General features: G+C 49.7%; 1 pseudogene; it reads right to left on the bottom strand.

The window, feature by feature from the left end:
• Positions 1–225: 225 nt before the first annotated feature.
• LOC136499130 (MADS-box transcription factor 51-like) lies at positions 226–22,274 on the bottom strand (annotated as a pseudogene).
• Positions 22,275–26,976: the final 4,702 nt, after the last annotated feature.

The raw sequence follows: 26,976 nt of genomic DNA, 5'->3' as shown, positions 1-26,976 counted from the left end.
ATTTCCAAAAAAAAAAGTCCGTGACAAATTTTGAGAACTAAAACTTCAGCTGGGAAGGAGATAGATCGTGAATGCCAGCCAGGAGGTGGATCCTGACAAAAGCATATATCAACAAGCAAGCTGATAGCATATGGGCCAAAAATAGGCGACGAAGCCCAGTAAATAGAGCCCAGAGAGATGTGACTTCAGAAAGTTTTTCCCAGAAGCACCACTCTCTTAAGCCAGTGCTAGTCTGCTAGACATAATTACAAAGTCATACGTACAGAGAGATGTGACTTCAGAAAGTTTTTTCCCCAGAAGCCACCACTCTCTTAACATATGGCTTTAAATTGCCAGACTGATTGTTGCTAGCTTCATACTAGTTTATATGTTCATCAGTTCGTCTACTGACGTGCTGGAGAAATTAGCAACCGTAGTAGATCCAGAGCAAGATGCTAGTATCATACAATTTGAAACTTCCTTCTTACTGCCGATTAAAGAACGTGCTTACTTCAGGTTTAGGGCCACCCCCTTCATCGTCAGTTTGTTCTGCAATTGAACTAAGATACTCTCAGAAAACTCATGCGTCAGGCAAGAACATTGCACTGGGATGCAGATCAGTACTGCAAATTCATGCTACTCCACTATGGAATCAAAGAATTAGATATATAGGATCACCCTGATAAGTGCCAGAGCTTCGCCCAGTGCTTCCTCCAAGCCTCTTATCCCAGCCATGTTCAGCTCATTTAGATTTTCTTCCATGGCCCTGAAATTTAGTACTTGAAAAATTAGATACAGAAATTAAGGCAACATAGATCAGTGGCTGTTTCATAAAGTGCATTTGTTTCATTACCATTGTGCAATCATAATTAGCAGGTCAGGTAACGAGCCTCCAATTGGCTCCTCATTCTGAGAAAGCTGCAGGTAAAGCAAGAAAATACATGCATACTGTGAGAAAATCACACAAAGTACACTAGTCCTTGATTAGAATACATATTTGACATATGAACAGTGATTTGTATAATGTTCAGATTCCAAGTCCTGAAAGGACTTCTGATACTAATCAATTTCTTCGATTTTGCAAAGGCATTTCATGAGGTAGAGCAGAAAGTGAATTAGCATATATGAGATTGAAACTAGCATACTGGTCTGCACCTATTGGCTGATTGTATTATTTGCCAGGGGGGTGGGGACCAAACCAATACATGATAGTTACATTACATTTTCATGATCATATGATTGTTGTTGTTGAACAAAATTCAGTACATATAACTTCACAACACAATTCGCAAGAATTTTCCTTAAAAACTAGGCCAACTCTTATTTTTGTTTTCTCATAATAAAACTTGTGGCAAAGCTTTTGCCTTCCTTTAAAAAATGTCATATTGTCCTTGAGTTATGCCCGATGAAAAAGTATCAGAGCCATCAAGATACAAGATCAAATACATGAAGTTTATTCAACTAGTTTTGTTGCAACTTGCAGGCCACTTGCATGAAGGACTTGGATGTGGACATTCTTTTCCTTCTATTTTACATCAGGTTAATATAGAAGGCCACATCTGTGACATATCAAAGAAGGAAAACAAAACCAGATCGTAATAAAGACATCACAAATAGAAAAACCAAAAACAGCGAGTCAGATCAATGGTGATATGATAGAGATGGATCTACCAATGACCGATGACCGCCCACTTCACAAATGGCTCATAAAAAGAGAACCATCTATGCTATAGATATAGATGAGTTGGTCTTGATTTAACCTATCTATGATAGTATTGTTATCACACATATGGTGCTCAAAATGACTTGTATGGAATATCTAAGGTCATTGGGACATGAATACATTCTTTAAATCCATTTTTCTTTGCATTGGTCTCTGATACAACTACCTTATGGATGGTCCATGGTGTTGTCAACATTATTCTCCTTTACGAGGTTGTTGTCTGCTAGGTGGTTTTCCATGATAAGTAAGAGACCGAGGAAGATAACAAAGAGACCATGAGGGTAGAGGACGATGATGTCTCTCCTTGTCGAGGATCAACCCCTCATGGAACTACTCAACTACATGAAGAGGACTAGGAGCGCTAGGGGGATGAGTGCAATGAGACTCAATCTACAATGGTGCTTAAGGAACCTAAGGTGGAGGGCAATAACGTCAAGGTGGAGCAACAACAACATGAGGAAGAAGATGATCTAAGAGTGGGGGGAGGGGGGGTGTTATGGAGAGAAAGATCCTAACAGGGAATGTGAGGATGAAAAATAACAGTGATATCTACTACTACTTTGATGATGATGACGACTTAGTCCATGGGGTCAATAAGGCAGCGGCGGTGGAGCTGTATGATCGCAATTGTCCCACCAGATGTAGACAAATTTAATACCATTGATTAGTTGTGATACCCCTATTATACTATAGCAACCCTTAGGTCCAGTTTGGTAGGGCCCCAAATGTCGATCTAGATTTCAGTTCCATATCCATGGATGTAGAGTGGATCATATCTAGAGTAGACACATGAAGCTCCACCAAACAACATCAACTCTAGTTTTTCCTTCACCATGGACAAGAAGATATAAGCCATGATCATCGTCCACTATAATACCCACCACTCCCTAACTCACTTGATGACGCTCCCTGTCAAAGGTGATAATGATTGCCACCGGTAGCAAAGATTAACTGTAATCAGTGGCGTATTAGTGATAGGGACGACTCATATGGTGACTCCTGTGTATGCTCGCAAAGGAAGGAGAATAGCTATTGTGCACGCCTGCAAGGTCATTGGGGCAGAGCTAAACACTACTTGCTCTAGGTGGCGACCACCTTTATCAGGACAGACTCGTTAGCAGTAGATGTCAACATAGGGGGTGACCAACCAAGTTAGAGAAAACTCCATCGTCAGTGACATAAGACAATAAAAGGGGCACCTAACCAAGTATGGGAACACTCACTCATTGGCGTGGTGAACTTCCTCATAAGGGGCACCTGACCACCTTTGATTCGCTGCTAGGGTGCTTGAGTACAAGTGTGTCTAAATAGAATAAAATGGATCCTTGTCAATAAGATTTCAAGGTGGGAAAACAGCTCAAAGGCCTTCGCCAAGCATATCAAGCCTTTGAAGTCTAGCAACCTAGGATGTGTTGCAAGATCTCAACCATCGTGGTGTTAGATCATATCCTATTTAGCTTCTAAAGTTGAAAGAAGCAACCACCTTTTGAAATTTGCTCCTAAGGGGTTGTTTAGGTCTCCTCTACCATACCAAATTCAACCTATCGAGTGAAAGGAATCCCAAAATATGTACTCTTTTTTTGAGGGGCCCAAAATATGTACTCAGCCTAAACTTCAAATTGTGGAATTCGTAAATCTAGAGACAAATCCATGGATTTGATGGAGATCCTTAAAGGTGTCTAGAAATTCACTTTCTCAACCTCCTCATGTAGTTAAGGGTAATTAACCACCAATGCCACTAGTTCATACCCCTTCCCTCTCGTGTACTATTTTGTTATTTCTCAACCCTCATTTCTCTTCCTCAACCCATGTCTAATCTTTTTTTTTTCCTCGAACACACTGGAGAGATTGAAAGGATCAAGATGCCCAAGAGGGGGAGGGTGAATTGGGTTAATTCTAAATTTCTTTCAATAATTACGCTCTACACTTAGCCCATTTGACCCCCTTGTGCCTAGAAATGTTTCTATTGTTCTATCGCACAAAGAGTTTTACACCCTAGGTTCCAATCCTACTCTAGCATGGCAATTCTAAGAATATAAAGACATAAATTGAATTGTTCAAATATAAATGTTCAAAGTAAAGAGAGGGAAAGGAATGCGTCGATGTTTTTCCGAGATATCGGAGAGTCGCCACTCTCCACTAGTCCTCGTTAGAGCACCAATGCAAGGGTGTAGCTCCCCTTGATCCGCGCAAGGATCAAGTGCTCTCTACGAGCTGATTCTTTGACACTCCATCATGGTGAATTGCCCACAACCGCTCATACCATGATTTGGGTCATCCACAAGCTCCACCGGATGATCATCAAGTTTCCAATCACCACCAAGCCGTCTAGGTGATGGTGATCATCAAGAGTAACAAGCACAAACTGTCACTTGACCAAGACAAGCCTAATGAGAAAGGTGGATGCACACTTGCTACTCCCTATGCACTAATGAGATCCTTAATCTTGGATTAATAAACCTCAATCACCCTACTAGACTCTTGCTCTTCCTTGCACTCTAAAGATGTTTTTTAGCTGAACAAATAGGCAAGAAACCTAAGTTGGATGAGTAGAGGGAAGTATTTATACTTCCCACTTCAAAACATACCTGTTGGGGTCCAACTCAGCACATTTCGGGGTGACCGGACGCTCAGGTCAAAGTGACCGGACGCGTCTGATCAGTAGCTAACGGCTACATGACGCTAGCACAGTCATCAGAGACTGGACTCTAACCAGTGTCCGATCACCACTCATCTGACATGTCCGGTCAGCAATTTCCTTCTCTAGATGCTTACTGTTGTTGACCTGGACACGGCCTCTAGTGCGTTAGGTCATAGCGTCCGGTCCTTCATGTGTGTTGCTCGCTCTATAGTTGCGCACACCTATGCGTCCAATACTGACTAGGAGCCAGTATCCGGTCGATGAGCAAGCCCTAGCTACGCGAGCTACGCTAACCGGACGCGGCACCTGTGCATCCGGTCCAGCATTCGGTTATCACCCAAGTCTCCATTCACCTCAAATTCTACCAACTTTATAAACGACATCAACTTCAACTGATCTATGGGCTGTCCTCGAGCTACCTAGTGCTAAGTTTGACAAGTGTGCACCACACCTAAACTATTAGACTCACCTAGGTCAAGTTACTAGTTCATACCCCCTTAATAGTATGGCCAAAGGAAAACAAAGTCATAAACAACTCTAAGTGTCTCTCCAACGCCAAACGACACTTAGAACTAGTCCATTATTAACCTTGTCGTCCATCGTTTGAAAACAAAAACGATTTCCATCGACAGAGGCATGAAAACTATAATTGCCCAATCAATCACTATTACCATGACCTAACTCAAGTTGCCTCTACAAAACACACATTAGTCACAGTAATCTTGTGTCGTCATTAATCACCGAAACCAAACTAGGGTTCTAGATGCTTTCAATCTCCCCCTTTTTGGTGATTGATGACAACACAACCTCAAGTATGTATAAAAGATGAGTGAGGTTTTCAACATGCTTGGCTCATATAAGCAATTGACAATAAGAACAAAGGAGGGTTAGGCATGCTTATATGATCCAAGCCAACACAATGTACTCACAAGGTATGAAATAAGCATAAGTACACAAAGTAAAACTCATTTGTATCAGAGTGAAATGCGGAAGCAAAGCAAATGAGCATAATCAAATGACATGACGTATAAATCAAGGTAGAGAGCACACATGTCACATAAGTCTTACAATCACACATATTTTACATATAACATAATGCATGAGAGTAAACGTGAATGCATGAAGTATCACACACAAAAGAACGAGTCCATCTCATGCGCCAAAACCTAAGGGTCGGACGATGGGGTAGCAGCCGACGTGTTGGGCTCTGAGGTGTGGTGAGAGATCTAAAACTGAGTTGCATCATCCTCAGACCCTGAACTTAGAGCGGTTGGACCCTCTGTCATTGGAAGTGGAGGTGAAGCGGTCTGGGTCTGCTCAGTGGACTCGATAGCTGGGGCAGCCCATGGTAACGCCGAATCTGTGGTAGTAGCCTAACCCTGTGGCTCAGAAGGTGTCACTGGAGTAAGTGGAGCCACAACTGCCGCTGGCGCTATCGCTAAAACCTTAGGGGTCGGAGTGACTGTCAGAGGCGGCTTGGACGAAGCAACAAAGGACAGGATCGTCTCAGTAGTCCCTATGACCGAAGCGGCTGTGGTAGGAGCAAGAACTCAGAACTCAGGCGGTGTAGGCTGTCTTGTGAGATCACTAAAAGTAGCACCCAGACTCCTAGAGACAAGGGTGTCCATCATGAGCATTGACATGGACTGAGTAGGAGTGAAGCCCGTGACTATAGGAGTGAAGTACTGAGCCTGCTCTGTCCCTGGTGAAGCAAACAACTAAGACACCTGCTCGGCGGGTGAGGCAAACTGTGCAGCCATCTGTCCCTAACTCTGGAGCCCACTAGGCTGTATAGCTGGAGTCACTGGGTAGTAGTAGCGGGTTGACCGAGCTGCAATGTGGGCTGGCGAGGAGCTATCCCTGTAGCCAAAAAGACATGCTGCATGATTCTAAAAAGCTGATGTTGAATCACTAGCTGCTGCTGCTGCATGGCCTACTGCTGCTGCTGGAACTGATCCTGACGGGTTTGCAGCTGAGCGAGAGCAGCAGCTATGGCCTATGCCTAGCGAGTCTGCTCCTGCTGCATCTTGTCAAGTATGGCTATCAAAGTAGGGTCTGTCTATGGTGACTAGGGTGGAGCTAAGCTAGAGCTACTGGCCTTGCTGTCGTGAGCCCATGGGGGCATCAATGGAATAGGCTAGTAGTCATCATCTGAGTTGTTAGTCGGGTAGCCCTTGACCACGTACTCCTACTGTACCTCTAGATGCTCGAGCTTGGTCTCGGCAATGGCCCTGATGGCCTCGTCCTGCTCAACTGTAGTCTCTTGCACCTCTGGCCTCTGGCGATGGCTCGGCGTCGGTGTCCTACTCCTAGTACTGGAACCCATTAGCTAGCACATGTCATACTTGGGGAACCCAGTAGTAGTGCCAGTCGACTCAGACACTACCTTAGGAGGTATATGTGAACATGCCTAGAGTATATGAAAACCGATCCAATGGGCATATGGTAGTTGACGGTGACCCTTGAATCCCTCTACAAGAGTGTCCTCCATCTCTAAAGTAGCAAGTCCTAAATATCAAATGACGCCTGAGAGATCAGGTGGTGGACTAGCCAAAGCTGAATACGAGTCAAACCCTCATGGTAGCCACCTCTTGGAAGCAAGGTCCTCCTCATAACGACGTCTAAAAGACGAGCCATAGGTGTAACGGCACCAGGAGTTCATCTCGAACCCTCGCCGAACGGCTCTCGAAAGTAGGCCCTGACTAGGTCGGTGGGTGGCTCTGCTCCGCCGTGAGGACGTCTCAGTGGCTGAGTCTGTCCATAGCAAATCTGGTGAATCTTGGTGGCTGACTCTGGAATCCTTAGTATCTCTTGGACCCTGTCGCTGTACAACCTACGGTCACATCCTCTGAAGGTGAAGTGAATGAACCTGTGACCGGGGTCAATCCACAGAGAGGCGTAGAACTCTCTGACCCAACTAGCAACGTACCTACTGGTCTGTCCTAAGAGATCTACCAATCTAGGTAGAAAAGTGAGGTAGGGACAAACCTGCTCTCCTCCAGCTACCACTATAGCCTCTAACCGACACACCCTCTGACATCTGAAGGCTATACCACTGTTCAGATATGCATTATAGAAATCCTCCTAGAGCACAGTGTATAAGCCCTCTCATCATGCTGAGGTGGGAACCACTGCTCAACCTCCACAAAGCAAAGCAGCTGCACCTGCCGAGCTATGGCAGCCCTCAAGTCCAAGTGCTCTACTGGCGGCGGGCCTCGTGGTCTGGGAGGTGGCCAAGAACCACGCCTCTACCTCTCTTGCCGGTTAGAGCAGGTGGCACGGGCCCTGGCCGGACCATCGAGTGGAGCAGGGACACGCACCCTAGGCATGATTGCCGACCAGACGACCAGAGTCCTAGCCCGAATGGCCTGGGACCACGGGCCTTTGGCCATTGCATCTAGAAAGCACCGTTCCCACAGCGCTTTCGACCACCCACCAATATCGCCAAATACACTAGAGAAACGAATCCCAGTATATGGCTGAAAGACTTCTGGCTCGCTTGTCAAGCTGGAGGAGTGGATGATGACCACTTCATCATTCAATACCTCCCCATCTGTGTGGGGGAGCATGGCTCGAATTCCTCCCGCCTAACAGCATCTGCGACTAGGTGGAGCTCAAGAGGATCTTTATCGGGAATTTCCGTGGGACGTATGTCCGTCTTGGGAATTCCTAGGACCTCAAGAGCTGCCAGTAGGAGCTCAACAAGTCCTTGTAGGATTACATCCATAGGTTCTCAAAATGATGCAACTCTCTTCCTAATGTCGTTGATGTGGACATCATCAGCGTGTTCCTCTCTGGGACAACATGTGAGTCCTTGATCCTCAAGCTCGGCTGTCTGAAGCCCCGTACCACCCACGACCTGCTCGACATCGCCACAAACCACGTCTTTGGCGAGGAGGCGGTCGGAGCAATCTTTAGCAGAGGCCAGGACAAGGGCAAGGCCAAGCGTGAGGACCAAGGCAAGGGCCCCTCCATGCAAAAGGGCAAAAAGAACAAGAAGGATCGGCGCCGACCGGCCAACTCCGCTTTGGTCGCTGCGGCCGATCGTGTGGGCAAGCAGCCCCAGCAGGGTTAGTCCGACCACATCAATAAGCTCATGGAGAGCCCATGTACCAACCACGCCTACCCTATCAAGCATCTCTACAAGGACTACAAACTCCTCAAGCGCTTTTTGTGATAGACAAGGATGATGATGGCTTTCCCGATCCCAAGGAAAGGGCAAGGAGGCAGCGACCAATAAAGGAGGTGCGACAGACAAGGATGATGATGGCTTTGCCGATCCCAAGGAATGCCTCATGATGTTTGGGGAATCTGATGCCATCTACTCCAAGCGCCAACACAAGGTGCGCTACAGAGAGGCATGCATCGCCGAAACAACCGTCCCCTCTTTCCTTAGCTGGTCAGAATCTCCGATCACTTTTGATCAGAGGGACCATACTTCCCACATCGCTAGACCAGGTCGCTACCCGCTCATTGTCGACCCCATTGTCCGCAAGAAGCACCTCACCAAGGTGCTGATGGATGGAGACAACGGCCTCAACATTCTCTACATCGACACCCTCAACACCATGCGCATCCCCCAGTGAGCTCTCCCTTCCATGGCGTGATCCCGGAGACACAGGCATACCCCCTTGGGCAGATCGACCTGACCATCATGTTTGTTGACCGAGCCAACTTCCGCTCGAAGGTCCTCACCTTCGAGGTGGTGGGCTTCCCAGGGTCCTACCACGCCATCTTGGGGCAGCCATGCTATGCCAAGTTCATGGCGATCCCCAACATACCTACCTCAAGTTGAAGATGCCAGGATCGAATGACATCATCACTATGGGTAGCACTTTTTCACACGCCTACACGTGTGATCGCGAGCATTACGAGCTCGCCACTACCATCATCAACTCAGCCGAGCTCCCTCAGCTTGGAAATTCATCGACTCTAGCAGTCCCAGACTACAACAAGCCAACCTCTTCGACTACCTTCCACACAATTGAGGAAACTAAGGCTTGCAACCGGATCACAAACTTAGCCGCAACGTTCGCAAACATCCAAAGGTTCAGCATCAAATTGAATCCAAAAAAATGTGTTTTTTGGGTTCCGAAGGGGAAGCTGCTTGGATACATCGTGTTCGAACGCGGCATCGAGGCCAACCCCGAAAAAATCACGGCCATCTCCAACATGGGCCCTATATGCAACGTCAAGGGCGTACAAAGGCTTACCTGTTGTTTGGCTGCCCCGAGCCGGTTCAAATCCTGGCTAGGTGAGTAGGGGATGACTCTCTACAAACTTCTCAAAAAGACAGACACATTTTGTCTAGACTGAGGAGGCACAACAGGCTTTGGAAAGCCTCAAAGCTTCACGGATGTCGGCCCCAATCCTCATCGCTCCCGAACGGGGAGAACCCCTCCTCTATATCGTGGCAAGCAACCACGTGATGAGCGCCGCCCTAGTCATCGAAAGGGAGGAGCCGGGACACCCCTAGAAGGTCCAATGACCTGTATACTTCGTCGGTGAGGTACTCACCAATGCCAAGGTTCGGTACCCCCAGGTGTAGAAACTTTTATATGCCATGTTGATGGCGACCCGGAAGCTCTTGCACTACTTCACCGACCATGAAGTCATGGTCGTCACTTCATACCCGCTAGGAGACATCGTTCGCAACCGCGATGCCGTGAGACGGATCTCCAAGTGGGCACTCGAGCTAATGGGCCATGACATCAGGTATATCCCTTGCACCGCTATTAAGTCTCAGGCTCTCACAAACTTTATCGCCGAATGGATGGAGGTCTAGCTCCTGACCCCGACGTCACCCACGAGTACTGGACGATTTACTTCAACAGGTCAGTGATGGCACTCGGCTCGGGGGCTGAAGTGGTTCTGATCTCCTCGGATGGGAGCAGGCTCCGCTACGCGATCTGTCTCCTTTTTTTGGCCTCAAATAATGCCATGGAATACGAGGCCCTCATCAACGGACTATGCATCGCTATCGAGCTCGGTGCTACGCGGCTGTTCGTCCATGGTGACTCAGAGTTGGTCATTGACCAAGTCATGAAGGAGTCCTTGCAAAAGCCCCCTCATGGCAACATACTGCTAGGAGGTGCGCAAGCTTGAGGACAAATTCCAGGGGATCGAACTACATCATGTCCCCCGAAAGGACAATGATGCCACCGATTTTCTCACAAAATTGGTTGCCAGGCAGGTTCCATCTCCAGATGGGGTCTTCATCAATGGCCGTCACGAGCCATCTGCCCGCATCCAAGAAGGTCTGATCCAGACACACTCTAAGACCAATCTGGCACTCGGGGGCTCCGACCTTAGTGCCTCCATGACGACGTCGCCCACAAACGTCGCCGTGGTAGCACTCGATCAAGCTAACTAGAGAGCACCGCAACTCGCCTACCTCCTCAAGGAGATTCTCCCACCAAAAAGGAATGAAGCACGATGAATCACACTACGCGGCAAGACATTCATCAATTCGGTAACAAACTTTACAAGCGAAGTCCGTCGGGAGTACTCATGAAGTACATCTCTACCGACCAAGGGAAACAGCTCCTCCTCGAGGTCCATGCTAGAATCCGCGGACATCATGTGGCCCCGAGGTCGCTGGTCAGAAAAGCCTTTCGCCAAGGTTTTTACTGGCCCACCGCGCTGCGAGATCCAGAGGAGGACGTCCGTAGGTGTGAGGGATGCCAGTTCTACACTCAACAAACTCATTTATCGACGTAAGAGCTTCAAACCATCCCCATCACCTGGCCATTCGTGGTCTAGGGCCTCAACATGGTCGGACCCCTCAAAAAGGGCCTGGGTGGCTTCACTCACCTACTCATAGTGGTGGACAAATTCACCAAGTGGATAGAGGTGAAGCCCATCACCAACATTCACTCGGAAGAGGCGGTCAAGTTCTTCCTTGACATCATCTATCGTTTTGGTATCCTAACTATATCATCACTGACCATGGAACTAACTTTACCGGGAAGAAGTTCCTAGACTTCTATGATGGCGGCATCAGGATCGATTGGGCCTCGGTCGGACATCTGCGTACTAACGATTAGGTCAAGCGGGCCAATGGCATGGTCCTCCAAGGACTTAAGCCATGCATCTTCGACTGACTCAATAAGTATGCTGGGCGATGGGTTGTAGAGGTCCCAACGATCGTATGGAGCCTAAGAACGACGCTGAACCGATCCATAGGGTTCACACCTTTCTTCTTGGCCTACGGAGCTGAAGCAGTGTTGCCCTTCGACGTCGACCACGGTGCCCCAAGAGTGAAAACCTTCGACCGAGACCAAGCCATGGAGGCTCAGCAGGATGCAGTTGACCTACTCAAGGAGGCTCATGAGATGACCATCATCCGCTTCGCTTGCTACCAGCAAACTCTACATAGGTACCATGAAAGAAAAATCAGGGGAGAATCCTCGGGTCGATGATCTCGTGCTCTAGAGAACCCAATCAACCAAGGAGAAACATAAACTCTCTCCACCATGGGAAGGACCCTATACAGTGACTGAGGTGATCCGACCGAGCACCTACCGGCTGAAAGACGACAACGACAACGTCCTCGCCAACACATAGAACATCGAACAATTACATCGTTTCTTCCCCTAAAGCTCGGTCTTACTATTTTCTTTCATTCAACATTCGCTCCTACAAGCACCCCAGCCTGAGCGCTCTTGTCCTGGGCCACTCAGGGGCTCAACAAGGGTGCAATACCACCCGTCTTTTTTACTATCATATAGTAATACTTTTCACCCAAACAAAAGGGTAGTCCGTTCCTCCGTCGGGCAACGCAGAGAGCCCGGTTTCCCTCCTCTCTTCCACCATAGTTGTTGGGGGAGGGATCACAAGGGTCACCTCCACTGTCACCATGGGGATCGCCGCCATCACCACTGCCACCAGTACTCGCGATTCGGCCGAGAGGACGCAACCCCCAGAAGGGAAGGTCGCACCACCGCCAATCTGCTTTCCCCGACGCTCAGTCACGACTCGCTGCAGGCTAGGTCTCCACTCCTCCCGCATGGGAGTTAGGGCAATGCCCAGTCCCACCAGTCCCTGGCCGCTATCAAATAAGTGCAGGTCAGTCACGCTCAAAAAACTCAGCTGTGAGATCAAGAAGGAACATAAATGCATACCTAGACGAAAGTGGTAGAGCCCTGAAGCCCCGACTCGCTGGCGATGAGCCCACTAGATGAGGACCGCTCATAGGTCGTGACCCATGCCCCCTTGTATCGACTGAGGGAGGAGCCGCCCTGGTTGGTTCCCGATCGGCCCACGAATGGCCACGACCGCCAGCTCATGGCGAACCCACCGGAGCAACTGATGGGGCATCTCCCCATTGTGGGTCGCACACATGCGCCGACCCCAAAGATGTGGGGGGACCAACACGCTCCTCCAACCGGCTAGTGTGCCCCGCCATGCTCGAAGCAAGGGGGGTGCGGAGCCAATGACGCCTCCATAGGGCATCGCGACCATGCCTGCTTCACCTCTCATTCGACGGTGGTATCTTCGCTCGCGGCGCGCTTCCTTGACTCGGGAACGTTGCCGCGCTTCTCCGTATCCTGCCCACCGCCGATGGATGTGGCCGTAGGATCACGACGCTCCACCGAGGTCACGACGACGCCCTTCTCTCCTTTGTCCTTGGAGGTACTCGCGTCGCCACCCATCTCCATGGGCTCCTCCGACTCAAGCTCTGCCTCTAGGTCGCTCCGGCTTTCACCTCCCCAGACTCACCGGCCAATCTCCTTCTCCTTCTCAAACCTCCTCCAGGCCTTCTCAGCCCTCTTCTTCTTGGCAAGCGCTGCCTCCTTTTGGGCAGCTTGCCGAGCTACTGCCCATCGGCCCCGTAGGAAGATGCGGCCAGGATTTGTAACCCGTGAGTCCCTACGAAACGAACAACTCGAAACCAAAACAAAGGAGAACAAGAGGGAAAAGGTCACGGAATAAGAATAAGGGAGCATACTAGATTGGACAGCTTCACTGATGTGAATAGGTCCGGGCATTCCTTCAAGGGAGTCTTTATCCCTCAGTTGCAGTACCCGATCAAGTCGACTCTAGACTTCATCCTTCAGCAACTCCTCCGGTGACGTGCGGTCAGGATCCGTTGGGCCAGAGTACGCCCACATCGGCCGCCTCCTCTCTACCAGCGGAGTAACCCAATGGCAGGAAGAAGGTGTGGAAGACCCGTAGCCCATTGAGGCCATGCTGCACCAGCTTCTGAAGCTCCACCTCAATGACCTCCAGCTTGTTCTGCCGACCAGAGGGACCCCACGACCAACTTTCCCTCCTCTCTGGCCTTCTTCTGATGAATGGCGGGAATGGTGCCTCCGCTGGGTTCCTGATGTAGAACCACTTGCCATGCCACCCCCGATTGGAGTCGTAGGAGGAGTACGCGGGGTAGGAGGTCGACGGCTTTGGCTTCTTCTGCAAGGCTGAAACCCCCAACCAACACAGTTCTAGGTGGCTTCCCCTCAGACAAGGCTCGCCCACTGAAGATCCACCGGAAGAAGTCCACTTGCGGCTCCATCCCAAGGAAGACCTCACAGAGGTGACAAAACTGGCGATGTGCAGCACCCCAGTTGGATTGAGGTGCTACAGCTCCAGTCCCCACTCATTGAGAAGCCTGCGCAAGAACCAATGCGTAGGATATCCAAGCCTATGCTCGTGGAAGGCGAGGAAGGAGACAACCTCATCGGCCCATGTTCACGGAATAGCTTCCCCTAGCGCAGGAGCCCTCCAATGCGCCTCCTCCTTCGACGGGAGCAGCCCCTTCTTGGCAAAGGCGGCCAGCACCTCCTCGTCTACTGTTGGATGGCCTCCAGTTCGACATCATGCCCTGGATTCACGAATGAATCTGTGAGTTTGCCTCTCCCTTGCTTTACCCTCTCTCTCTCTCCTAGAAACCGCCACGACGCACGAATGGGCTTGGTGAAAAGGAAGAAGGAGGAGAGGCAGTAGTTGGAGAAAGGCGAAAGAATGGGAAGAAAACCCTCACCCTTCCCCCTATTTAATGCAGATAGGCATGCGGTGGGATGCGTCCTGACTGATGGGACGCGCCCTACCCAATGAAACGTCGCTTGGTTAAAACAGGATGTGCCCTGGGTAGGGCCCACCACTACCACAACCTAGGAGCAGGAAACAAGGCACAACTGCACGCAAACAACCCTCCGCCTTCCCAGGTAGGGTTTGGAAGGGCCCACCAATAGAATCTCCATCAAGGAAAGACCAATGGGCTACCTGAGTCTATCAGACGGCTCAGGCGACTACCGAGAGACAAGTAAGGAGCAGTGGGATGCCCTATGCAGGCTATGCTGACTCCATCACGAATCATGGACACGGATCCCATTCACACATATCTGATAAGAGCTCCTCTAACCCGTCACTCGAGTCATCAAGGTAACTTTACCAAACCTTCTTCTTTATTTTATTTTATTTTCTAACTCATGACCATTCATTCATCCTGTTCTCATACACGCATTCACACATTCATCCATACAATCATTCATTCATCTCATACATACAAAGCATTGCATATGCAATTAATGCATCACAACGCTTCATGTTGCAGCACGAAGCGGTAGTCGCCTCATTCGACTTGAGCGACGATCGACCAGGGTTCGAAGGGTGGCCCACGTAGGGCTCAAGGCCACCTCGCATCAAATAGAGCCAGAGGAGAAAACATAGATGAGCCCCAGCGGCCCTCGCCCGATCTACTCAGAAGTAGACAGGGTCATCTCAACCTTCTCGTTCGATCCTAACCTCGAGCCATGCCCATAGAATCTCCATCGAGGGGAGGCCAGCGGGCCACCTAAGTCAGTCTTCGGAATGACTTAGGCATCTATCGGGAGGTGGGTTAAGGAGCAGTGGAATGCCACATGAGGGCGCCGACCCTGTTACGAACAACGAACCCAGATTCCACTCGGACATACCCATTAGAGAGCTCACCGAGCACGTCACTCGAGCCATCGAGGCAAGCGATGTTAGCTCAGCCCCTCTAGTTGTGGAAACCGTGGATGGGGTAACGCACAAAACTAGACCAACCCCTCGGACCACGCCCGACACTTGGGTCCACGCTCCATCGCGCCCGACCCCCTAGCCACGCCCGATGTTTGGGTTGGCGACCCGACGCCTAGGTTCGCGCTCCCAGAAATGATGGCTCAGAACCTAGGAAGGGGAGACGTGCGAAAAACAAGAGACATTTTTCCTACTAATTCCACTATCCTCTCCTCGATCTTTAGTGACACCTGACGCTAGCAATGGCAGGGGGTCGGATCTCACTTGGAGGCTACACCCACCGGGTGCGCTCGCGCGTACCCGCTGGCAAGTCGAAAAATCCCCCAGGCGATTCTACCCGAATCGCTGGGGGCTACACCCACCGGGTGCGCTCACGCGCACCCACTGGCAAGTCAAAAAAACCCTAGGTGATTTCTAGGGCCACCAAGGCTACACCTCTTGCCTAGCTCCGCTTTGGCTGACCCCCGAGGGCAGACTCCGCCTCACCCGATGTCTGAGGGCTAGCTCCGCCTCGCCCGACGTCGGAGGGCTAGTTCCACGTCGGCTGACCCCTAAGGGTAGGCTCCGCCTTGGCTGATGTCTGAGGGCTAGCTCCACCTCGCTCGACGTCTAAGTGCTAGCTCCACTTCGCCCGATCCCTCGAATACAATTCCTAACAGGAAGCTCACGCCACCGCCAACCACTATGGGCCAGAAAGTACAACCCCAGGTCAAACTTCTGGCATCTTGCAGGGAGCGGTCACGTCTCAGCACGACCCATCTCCACGACATGTCGTTCCTAGGGACTCACATCAACCCGCAGTGACTGGACGCATGGTCACTATGTTGCCTACTCCCTATACGGACATTGATCAGCATGCTGGTTCATCGGTCCGACGCCTGGGTCCACTGCTCCGTCACAGCCCGACGCCTGGGTTCGTGCTCCGTCGCGCCAGACCCCTCGGCCTCGCTCGATGCCTAGGTCCACGCTTCGTCGCGCCCGACAGTGACTCACGATCTTACACCCACCCGTTGCTCTCGTATAATGTAGTATAAACAGCCCCTCCACGACTTCGCAGATGTCCCAAAAGGGCTCGGGGGCTCCTATCAGGTTCATAAACCTAGGGCCCCCGATGGGTCCACTTTCCAACAAAAGCTCACCCCAGCTAACGGCATTACAACAACGCGCGACTCATGGGCCGACCCAGATACCTAATGACAGGCCAGAAGAGCGATCTTGTCTCCGACCGAAAGGCCTAGCCCGGAAGGGGACGACGCTTGCTTCCGACTCTGACCCGCTTTTCCGACAGGGAATACACCGAACCTCTGCTTATAGCTCTTCTCCGACCAACATGGTTGGAGTCGACTAGGAACGACCGACTGGGGCATCCGCTTGGTGAGGACCCAAGAATCAGGAGGAGCAGATAAGGCAAGACACTCAAGTCAACTGCTATACCGAGGACCGTACCCTGCACACCTGCAGGACAATACCACCAAGCCATGCCAGAAGGGTGTTTTGCAACCTTCCAGGCATGTCAAAACCCAAACAGTGTTGTGGGCGTCGACATTTGCCTTACAATGTTGTGGGCGTCGTTATTTGCCATACCAGGCAAACACGGTAAAGCCTGCCACATGTGTCTGACATAAACAATATTGTGGGCGTCGATGACCGTGTTCTACCCAACAGCGTGGGCAACAAGACTTAGTAGCACACGTGCACACACACACACTCTCTCTCTCACTTGTAAGGCCATCCCCTTCACCTATAAAAGGGGATACGCTCTCTCCCAACGAATGACGGTCATTCCGACTGTCTCTCTGCTAAGCTTTAGACATTCTGAGCACTCAAATAGCTCCACAGCTCTAGAACTCTAAAGCTACATAGAGCGTATGTTCCAATACTTAGTGCACATTGGAGCTCCCAGTTACTCTTGGCCCTTCGGTTCAGAGCCCGACCAGACCTTTAACACCTCCCTTCTTATTCCCACTCGTTTGTAACCCCACAGCAAACTTCGAGCACCTGAGCTCAGGAATAAAGTCACCGACCGACTGGAACTAGACGTAGGGCACGTTGCCTGAACTAGTATAAACCCTGTGTCATTGAGTGCTAGGCCACATCCGGTCACAACGCACGACAAAACTACAAATATTTACTTGTTGGTCACTTTTCACACCGACAAGAGCCATCTTGAGGAGTGATGTGCATGTACATCTCATGTGCATTGATCTTCCCCAATATTTGAGTTGGCGTAGCGATGGAAATATCACCTTGATGAAGCACCATCACAATATGCCCAAACTTGTCAATGGGGATGACACTCAAGATCTTTCTCACAACATCGGATGGTTGTATTTGAGTGAGTCCAGGCCCATTCACCTCCTCTACAACAACATTCAAGTGTGAATGCATTTCATTAGCACTTTCACTAGGAACCATTTCAAATGAATTAAGCTTCTTCATCACGAGGTGATAGCGTTCCTCACGCTCACTCTTGGTTCCCTCATGGAGCACACAAATGTCTGACCATAGTTGATGGACGTCTTTGTGGTTCCACACACGGTTAAAGATGTCCTTGCAAATGCCTCTAAAAAGAGTGTTTCTAGCCTTTGCATTCCACTTCTCATAGTGAATCTCATCACCTTGAAGGTTAGCGGGATCCTTAGGTGTTGGGAAACCTTGTGAGGTGGCTCTAAGCACTCCAACATCTAAAGCCTCTAGGTACGCCTCCATGCGAATTTTTTAATATGGAAAGTCATCACCCTCAAAGATGAAAGGGGATCCATCCCCATGGGATATCTTGCTATAGGTGGTTAAGTCTAATTCAAGGAGCACGAGGCTTTGATACCTAATTGAAAGAATCAAAATGCCCAAGAGGGCGGGGGTGAATTGGGTTAATTCTAAATTCATTTCAAGAATTAAGCCCTAAACTTAGCCCATTTCACCTCCTTTTGCCTAGAAATGTTTCTATTGTTCTATCGCGCAAGGGTTTTTGCACCCTAGGTTCCAATCCTACTCTAGCATCTCAATTCTAAGAATGTAAAGACATAAATTGAATTGCTCAAATGTAAATGCTCAAAGTAAAGAGAGGAAAGGAACGTGTCGATGTTTTTTCAAGGTATCAGAGAGTTGTCACTCTCCACTTGTCTTCGTTAGAGCACCCGTGTAAGGGTGTAGCTCCTCCTTGATCCATGCAAGGATCAAGTGCTCTCTACGGGCTGATTCTTTGACACTCCGTCGCGGTGAATTGTCCACGACCGCTCACACCATGACTTAGGTCATCCACAAGCTCCGTCGGATGATCACCATGTTTCCAAACACCACCAAGCCGTCTAGGTGATGGCGATCACCAAGAGTAACAAGTAAAAACTCTCACTTGACCAAGACAAGCCTAATGAGAAAGATGGATGCACACTTGCTACTCCCTATGCACTAATGAGGTCCTTAATTTGGATTAACAAATCTCAATCACCCCACTAGGCTCTTGCTCTCCCTTGCACTCTAAATGTGTTTCATAGCTGAACAAATATGCAAGAGAACTAAGCTGGATGAGTGGAGGATGCATTTATACTCTCCACTTCAAAACATACCTGTTGGGGTCCAACTCAGCACATTTTGGGGTGATCGGACACTCAGGTGAAAGTGACCGAACGTGTCCGATCAGTAGCCAATGGCTACATGACGCTAGCACAGTCATCAGAGACCAGACTCTGACCAGCATCCGATCACCACTCATCTGACGTGTTCGGTCAGCAATTTCCTTCTCTGGATGCTTACTGTTGTTGATCGGACGTGGCCTCTAGTGTGTCAGGTCACAGCGTCCGGTCCTTCAGTGAGTGCTGCTCGCTCTATAGTTGCGCACACCTACACGTCCGATTCTGACTAGGAGCCAACGTTTGGTCGATGAGCAAGCCCTAGCTACGCGAGCTAACGTTGACCGGACGTGGCACCTGTGCGTCCGGTCATCATCCAAGTCTCCATTCACCTCAAATTCTACCAACTTTGTGAACGACATCGACTTCAACTAATCTATGGGCTGTCCTTGAGCTACCTAGTGCTAAGTTTGACAAGTGTGCACCACACCTAAACTATTAGACTTACCTAGGTCAAGTTACTAGTTCATACCCCCTTAATAGTACGGCCAAAAGAAAAACAAAGTCCTAAACAACTCTAAGTGTCTCTCCAACGTCAAACGAAAATCTAGCCCCTCCATAGAGGCGGTCATTTTAAGACAAAGAGTAACATCCACAGATGCCACCATCGATGAATAGAGCACCACGGTCATAAGGGCTTATGTCATGGAACCTGCTTTGCATATGCAGCAAGCGCGGATTGCCCATCACGATAGCGGGAGCCAAAATCTGCCCCTCCATAGTGGCGCCCTCAAGAGGGACACGACGTCAGTTGACGCCACCACCACCGGCTCCAGATAACTAGAGCTAGGTTTTCACCAGGAGTAGAGCGATACTACTACAATCATGGGTTGAGCAGCCTACACATCAATGCCTCCAAGGAGGTAAACAACGCCAGAGGGCATCACCGTTGGTCGCACAGACAGGGTCGTGCATGGCTTTCGCCTAAGCTCCCCAAACCTGTGAACTATAGCCTGTCGTCTTAGGCAGAGGAGGTGCTTGATGAGGCCCTCGGTGAGGAGCGCATCCACCACCTCCTTGCGGCCGCAGTACCCAGCGCAGAGCGTACGAGCGCGGGCACACGGCGGCGTGGTCCGGGCACGCACAGCGTGTGGAGCTTGCTCCGCGCGTGGAATTCATCCACCAGCGGTCTCTGCATGGCGTCCACCTGGCCGTTGAGCGCGTGCAGCGGTGCCACTGAGGATCCAAGGCTCGATGAGGACACGGACTGCCACCATCGTGCCCACGGCGGGGCCCATGAGAACAGGATCGACGAACATGTCCTTGTTAAGCGCACCAGCGCTAGCACCGCGGCCACGCAAGTGTCACCCACGTGGGGACCCCGAGCCCAGCCTCCACTGTTGGGAACATGCTGTGGTGCAGCAGGTCGCCTTGGAGCTGCGGGTTGAACCGCCCGCCCACAGACAGTGCCGGCCACGCGCGTGACCGCCCTCCGCGCGCCGCACTGGCATTACCGTGCGTGCAGGGACAGGGAGCCGGAGCCGGCCACCCCGACGCTGCACAGGCAGGCGCCCTCGGGGGCCTCCGTCCGCCCAGTCGTTGTCGCGCCACGCGCCAGATCCGGGCAGAGGCTACCGGATATGTGCCCCAGCGCGCCCACCGGCCGCCGTGCCCGCTCGGTTCCCACACGCCAGATCCGGGGCATGGGGCACCGAATCCGTGTCCAGGGAGCTCGGATCTGCTGCTCCATGCTCGCCGGCGGCCATCCTTGCTGCTGGAAAGTTCATAGCTCGGAGGAGAAAGAGAAGGTGAGGAGTGGAAGAGGGAGGAGGAAGCTGCTGCGGGGAAGCCTTTTTGGGCGCCGCAGCGGACTGCCGCCACCGCTAGCCGGAGCGGCGACGGCGGCGGCCGACGACGCGGGCGGGGGGGTGGGGGAGAGAGAAGTTAAAGTTATCTTGCCGTCCCTTCTTTTGGTGAGCTTGTAGAATTTTAATTGGCTATTCACCCCCTCTAGCCATCACCTAGATCCGTATAGTGGGTTTCTTGCTAGCAGGACCCTAGAGCCTTGTAGGAGTTATGGATGAAAATACAAGTTGTTTTTAAAGAGTCTATGTTTAATGTATAGTTAGTCTCAGCTCATATCGACGCCTGGATTTGACCTTTTGATTATAGCTGCTGGAGACGCATAGATATGATGAACCAATCGTACCTAAAAAATATTAGGTGCTTGTAAATTTATGTGTATGTATCAGTGAACGAAGCCAAAAAGTTGTACACATATATTTGCACAAAAATATGTTAGTTTTGACTTAGAACCATAGGGGTAGCTTGAAAGCGGCCTCTCTAGGTCTAGAAGAAATATTTGCCAATGATTTTTCGATATACACAAATGCTAATACTTTTTAGAAAAAAATTTATGCCTCACGGTTGGTGCCTTAGCCATGACACAGAGAGATTTTATTGTTATATAGTTAATTAAATTGAGCGTTGCAGAGAATTGCTCACGTGAGTGGAAAAATGAGAATATGGGAGGTAATCTTCTTTGTGCATATGAAAGTAGTTTGATATATCAACTATTAATTTATGCTTAACCTGTAGTATATTGCAGTCAACCCTTGATGAGTCTCGTGCCTCGATATTGAGATCAATCGATGTGTTGGCAAGGTCCCAGTATCGACCAAATACTTTTTCAATGCTGCAAGAAAGAGTGCAACAAAAGCAGGAAGTTTCATTAACTCAAAGGAAAAGTGGGTATACAATACACATACAGTAGGAACAAATATGTTGCCAATTAACTAGATGCTGACTGAATTAAAGCACGCTTCGACACACTCGGTACACAATAGTGCACAAACTAGCTTGACACGAAGGATAATTTAAAGCGAGAGCGCAGCAGAAACACCAGCTCAGCCATGCCCCATGCATGGAGTAAACCCGAGGATCAGTGTAGCTCACCTGGAGCTTGGGGAAGCGAACACGTGAGGCGGCCGGCGGGGGAGAAGACGACGAGCGCGACCTCGGCGTCGCACAGCACGGAGAGCTCGTGGGCCTTCTTGAACAGCCCGCTCCGGCGCTTGGAGAAGCGCACCTGCCGGCTCGTCCGGTCCTCGATCCGCCGCAGCTCCACCCGCCCGCGCTTCCTCTTCTTCTCCTGAGGCGGCGCCGCCCTTCTCGCCGCCTCCCCCTCCATTGTTCGAGCTTGTTCCCACCACCCGAAACAGCAGCACCACCAACCAAGAGCCTCGCGATGAGCTCGATTGCGCAGTCACTTCCGCTGCTGTGTGGCAGCGGAGGGAAAGCGGGTCGTAACCATAAGAGGATCGGAAGAAATTCTCGGCTGAGGAGAGAGGGAGACAGAGACAGAGACACAGAGCGATGGAACTTTGTGTGCAGGGTCACCGTGGCTCCCTGCTCGACCAACGGGTAAACACTACGGTATCCCTCCCCTCCCGGGCCGGCTGTCAGTGACCACTTCCCCGACAAGATGACGATCGCTTACGTCACGACGCGTTTCGCTACACCATTGGTCCATGGTGACGGTGGAGGCTACAGTTAAGAGAAACAGCTTATTATTCTCATTCTTTACACGCACATACACACATAAAAAAACCCAGCTTATTCGTTCTCATAGACAAGCCATGCTTTGACGTCTTGGAGGAATCACCAGTACCCAGATCAATCTTCATAACATCTGCATCTTGTGGCGGTACAACGATACCTGCCTTCTTTGTCAAAATTTTCAAATCGCCAGGTCTAGTCTGGCTAGCGAACGCAGCGATCTCCTGTGCTTCGAGTGCGGCCTGAGCTTTAGCAGCAATTTGGACGGCTTCTATATCGTAGTAGTACGAGAGTTTCAAGTCGCCTCGAAGGGGGAGTATCCCATTAGGACCCAGCATCTTTAGCAGAAGATACGGGTAGTGAGGAATTGCCATGAATGTAGCCAGAGCTGGGCACCCAAAGATGGCGTGATATGATGATTCAAAATCTGTCACCTCGAACTTGATGAACTCCGTTCGGTAATTGTCTAGGGATCCAAATGTAACCGGGAGCGTGATCTATCCAAGTGGCATAGCGCCTTTGCCGGGTACTATCCCGTAAAAGGGGGTGTCCATGGGTGTGAGTAGGCCGGTGAAGTCAAGACCTATCTTCCTCAGGGTATCAGCAAAAATGATGTTCAATCCAGCGCCATCGTCTATCAAGACCTTGGTGACTGTCATGCCTGCGATGGTTGGATCGAGGACTAGTGGGTAATGTCTGGCGTTAGACACACTAGTCCACTAATCCTGCCTTGAAAAGTGAATCGGGTACTCGAACCAGTTGAAATAAGTCGGGGTGGCGGGTTCTAACGCCATGATATTCCGTAAGGCCAGCTTGTCTTGCCGCTTGTTCTTGGCAGTCGGAACACCGGTGAAGATGACACCGACGATGCCTTTGGGATGTTGAAAGGCTTTGTCCTCCTGGTCTTCCCCGTCTTTCTTACCGTCTTCCTTGCCCTTGCCCTTGCCCTTGTCATTCTTATGATAGAATCCCAACTCCTTCGGTTGTCGGCACTAATCTGCCGTGTGCCAAGCGCCTTTGTGAAAAGGGCAAGGTAGTCCACCTAGATCTTCGAACTTCTTCGGCTTATTGTTCTTCTTGGGCCATGTGTCGGTGAACATTTGTCATTGCAAATGGCATAATGGTTAAAAATTAAGTTAAACCTATGTTACTAAAAATATTTACATTTTCCCCACCATCATTTACCCTCTTCCTCTCCACTTCCACCCACCTGTGCATCTCTCTAGTCACTTGCTTGAATCCATGCGAAGGAGACCAAATCTAGCGGTCTTTACTCTCGACTACTCAAGTGCTCTTCCAACTCCTGTTTTGGTCTCCACTACGTGAAAAATGGTTTGTAGCAACGGGATAAATTTTTTTAGGGGCGGCTACTGATAGAGCCACCCCTACAGTGGCGTGCTCGTGAGCCCAGAGACCAGCCACCCCTACAAATAGAACAGCAGGGGCGGCTGGTGATACGAGCCGCCCCTACAAATGGGTCTTATTTATAGGGGCGGCTCACTCACCAGCCGCCCCCGGTGTTTCTATTTGTAGGGGCGGCTCAATCAACAGCCGCCCCTACAAATAACTCTGACTATATATTCGAGCATAGTCGCCCTCCTGACGCTCTCTCCCCTTCTCTTTCTCTCCTTCACCCCTCCCCTCTCTTCTCTCCTCTACACTCTCTCCCCCTCCCGACGCGAGCAGCGCCCAAGGCGACGGCGGTTGGCACGAGCGGGCCAGCAGGACGTCGCAGCCGCCCTCCTCTTCCTCCACGCCTCTCCACCCTCGCGCCCCCTCCCCCCTTGCGCCGCAGGGGCGTGGCAACGGCGGCCCCGGCCAAGTCACCGGTGCAGCGGGTGGTGGGTGGCCGCCCCTGGCTGCGGGGGCCCCAACGGCTGCCGTCCCCGGGCACGGCGCCCACCGGTGGTTGCTGGCTCGGTTGCCCCTGATGCGACATCTCGTCTGCTCCATTTGGATCTAGGGTCCCTCGACCCCTGTTTGGATCTCTCTGATCTCGTGGATCTAGGGTTCTTTGGTGATTTGGTCTTGGGGGTGGGGCTTCGTAGTTGTGTTCGTTGTGGTCCGGGCTCGAGATTGGTTTAGGGTTTTGATCTCCTCTATCGTTTGTGACGGCATCGTGCTTTTACCAGATTTAGGTCACCGTGTGTGGTTTAATGGGATAAACTGTTGATATTTGCTAATTTTGGTTTGTTGGATGCTGTTGCAGGGGCTTGGGCCGTACTCGACCAGCATCAAGAAGGTCGAGAAGGAGATCAAGGAAATGGCCAAGAAAATCAATGACCTTTGTGGTGAGTGATAATTTTATTATGACTTTTTTGGTGTGGCATTGGAGATGTAGGCCAGTTTGTTTTTGAGTTGGTCCTAAGGATAAGTTTGATCACTTTGTGTCTTTTTATTGATCTTCTGGCTTAGATTGTGGAGTTATTACACTGACTCACTGAGAATTGTTATTCACTTGGCAACACTTGTTTCCGCTGGCTATTTACTTGCCGCTAATAGGGAGTTTCATTTAATTGACGATCTCACGTATAGTTATCCATATGGTTAAGATGCAGTGATGCATTATTTAGTGTGTTACACTTGAAACATTCTAGTTTACTGAACAAGGGTAAAAATCAATGGGAACTGTTTCTTTAGGGATGCCTCTATAGTTCTGGCATGGGGGTGCTACTATATATTACCCTGCACTCTAGATATCTGACATGTTATTAACTTAATAGTGCAGTAATGACATGTTATTAACTTAATAGTGTAGTAAGATGAATTGGCTATGAGACCACATCTTATGTCTGGTGTTTTCTATTATGTCTTATGTCTGGTGTTTTCTATTATGTTCTATGTTGTTCTGTAATTCATCAGCTCGTTTTAATGTTAGCAAGCTCCTTTTGACCCGAGATGTGCTCTTATACTAAATGCAGGGATAAAGGAGTCTGATACAGGGCTGGCTCCACCTAGCCAGTGGGATTTGGTTTCAGATAAACAGATGATGCAAGAAGAACAACCATTACAAGAATATTAACTGAACCTGATATTATGTTACTTAGTAGTTTTTACAGATTTGAATTATGACCTACCATGCATGATAGTTGGGCACAAAATCTTTTTGGTTTCAGTTTTACATGTGCCAGCGCACTAATAACTAATATTTATCCTCCTGCAGGTAGCAAGGTGTACAAAGATTATAAGCCCTAATACGGATGATGCCAAATATGTTATAAATGTAAAACAAATTGCAAAGGTATGCCATGCTTGCCATTTTATTTCCATCTCATGCCACCTAAAACTGTACACCTTTATCTTATGCCTTGTTTTGAATCCTGCAGTTTGTGGTTGGACTAGGAGATAAGGTCTCTCCAACTGATATCGAGGAAGGGATGAGGGTCGGGTATGCCATCCTGTATTTTCAAATTAAGCATATCATAAGTCTTAAAGTGTTTTCTTCCTTTACCATATCATACTTAGTCATTCATTTCTACTACAGCACTATGATGCATTTATATACTTGTGAAAAATGTATACAAAACTGGCCCATCTTATTCAATTGCTTGCAAATGGTTCTCTCAAAGGCCATGCTGTATTGGGTGAATTAGAGTTTTATGTGTACTTATTTTTGTCTTCTAAATAACTATTCTATTACACAGATATTAGGTCATGATGGTGGTACTAGAGTGTCGGTGTTTCGTACGAGCACCGGCAAGTAAATTTATAGTAATGTGCGTTGGGCTCGGATGGTGCGCTAAAGGACACAAGATTTATACTGGTTCGGGCCGAATGTCCCTATGTCTAGTTTGTTGCTGCTCGTGTTATTAGCACCGTAAACGGTCTGTAGTAAGGGGTACAAACGATCGAGAGAGGGACTGGTCCCAAGTCTCTAATGGAAGGGTCGAAAGGAGGTCAAGAGCTTCGTAGCCGCTTGACTGTGTGTATGTGTGTGTTCTTGTATTGTTCGGTCCAAAGTCTCCGATGGAAGGGTCAAAAGGAGGTCAAGAGCTTCGTAGCCGCTTGACTGTGTGTATGTGTGTGTTCTTGTATTGTTCGCACTGTTCGCCTAAACGGCCGTTTAGCCCGTTTACACACCGTTTAAAGGCTACACGGTGGTACACCGTTTCCGTTTAATCGGTTGTTTTGACCGTTTAAACGGCCGTTTTCCCCGTTTAAACACCCGTTTTGCCCGAATAATAGGCTAAACGGTAGGTGACCGACTGTTTACCGTTTAGCGTTTAGGATAACACTGATTGTTCGGTCCAAAGTCTCCCCCTTTTGATGGGAGAAGCGCATCTCCTTTTATAGATGAAGGGGCTGGCTTTACAAGGATGAGGGCTTTACCTAATCTTGTGGCTCACGTCTACCCGGCCTCGTTTTTCATCCTGATGAGTGTGAAGGAAGATAAGTGCCTACAATACTGTCGATGTCTCTGTAGAATGTCAGGTTGATTACAGAACGCTGCCCTGCGCAAGGTATGGGCTGTAGTACAGTGGTTTTGACTTATAGCCTCTCCCGGC

Source organism: Miscanthus floridulus, chromosome 13, assembly GCF_019320115.1.
Source record: "Miscanthus floridulus cultivar M001 chromosome 13, ASM1932011v1, whole genome shotgun sequence".
NCBI classification, from domain to species: domain Eukaryota; kingdom Viridiplantae; phylum Streptophyta; class Magnoliopsida; order Poales; family Poaceae; genus Miscanthus; species Miscanthus floridulus.
The sequence above is the reverse complement of the archived record's forward strand: the minus strand, read 5'-3'. Positions and strand labels throughout refer to the sequence as shown.